The sequence below is a fragment of the Chiloscyllium punctatum genome, chromosome X (genome assembly GCF_047496795.1).
Source record: "Chiloscyllium punctatum isolate Juve2018m chromosome X, sChiPun1.3, whole genome shotgun sequence".
Lineage (NCBI taxonomy): Eukaryota > Metazoa > Chordata > Chondrichthyes > Orectolobiformes > Hemiscylliidae > Chiloscyllium > Chiloscyllium punctatum.
In genome coordinates, this window is record NC_092791.1 from 33,538,592 (window position 1) to 33,540,138 (window position 1,547).

Below are 1,547 nucleotides of genomic sequence, written 5' to 3' on the forward strand. Positions count from 1 at the left end.
ACTCTCTCTTACACTCACATTCACAATTATACACACACAGATAGGATCAGGCATTTGTGCGCACACACACACACATACATTTAAACATAGATTCACACTTATATACATGTAGATACAGGATTTTGGCACACTCACACAACTCACATTCACACATATACATACACAGACAGGACCTGAGCACACTCTCATGCATGCGTGCGCACACACACACACACACACAGATGTCACCACCACCCCAGGAGGGACCTGCATTCCTCAATAGAGTCTACAGAACCAAAGCAGTATCAACCCCTTAAGTGACAGATAGCGAGAGCTGTATCACTGATATAATCTATCTCACCTCCAGCAGTGAGTTGTGTTGCAGTTTGTGACCTTATAGCCAGAAGCAGATTTTACAGTAACTTTCAAAGCCAAGGCAAATCCTTGGAGGAGATGGATTGAGAGAGGGGTTTTGAGGGTTCTGGAAAAAGGTGGAGTTGGGACAGCTTGGATGTCACAGCATGGCCCCAAAGGGAACCACACCCCTGCAGCACCCTGTCATTAGACCGCGTGCCCGAGATGGCAAAACGGAATCAATACTGAGAAAGGGCAAACCATCGACTACGTGAAGTGCTCACCGTCAGTTGGTGCTCTGCCTCACTCTCCCTAATGCGTGCATTCACCCATCTGTCCAACCACTGCCCCACACGTCCTTTGCCGTGGCCTCAAACTCTACCACAGCCTGGAGCCTTACATCAGTGCAGGGAAATTATTGGGGTAGATTCTCAGGGACAAGATTTACTTGCATTTGGTTTCAGGCAGGGGGAGAGTCTTGTCTCACAAACTTGGTTGAGTTCGAGGAGATGATGAAGATGATTGGTGAGGGTAAGGCAGTGGATGTTGTCTACATTGGCTCTACTAAAGCATTTGACAGGATCCCTTATGGCAGGGTTACAGGGATATGATGGAAGCGGCTGGGAGTGGGTGGGGATGCTCTTTGGAGGTTCAGTGTGGATTAGATGGACTTAATAGCCTACTCCCATACTCCATGGCGTTTTATGATTCTATAACTGTCTAGACCAGCCCTACCTGTCCATCTTCCTTCCCACCTATTTGCTCTCCAACCTATCAACATTACCCCGACTTGCATTTACCTATCACACTCTCAGTTCCCTTCACCCAGATCCACACCCCCCTCCCATTTATCTCTCCAACCCCTGGTCCGCAAGCCTCATTCCTGATGAAGGGCACTTCAGAACAGAGGGCGGTGCATGTATGGAATGACCTGCCAGAGGAAGTGGTGGAGGTTGCTACAATTACAACATTTAAAAGGCAGCTGGACAGGGACATGAATAGGAAAGATTTGAAAGGGATATGGGCCAAGTGCTGAGAAATGGAGACCAGATTAGGTTAGGACATCTGTGTCAGCACGGACAAGTTGGACTGAGGGGCTGTTTCTGTGCTGAACCTCTCTTCTCTGTCCCACTCTCGCCAACCGCCCCCCACCCCCACCCCTACCCCCCCCCCCCCACACTCTCTCTTACAAACATCCCTCATCCTTTGTTTCT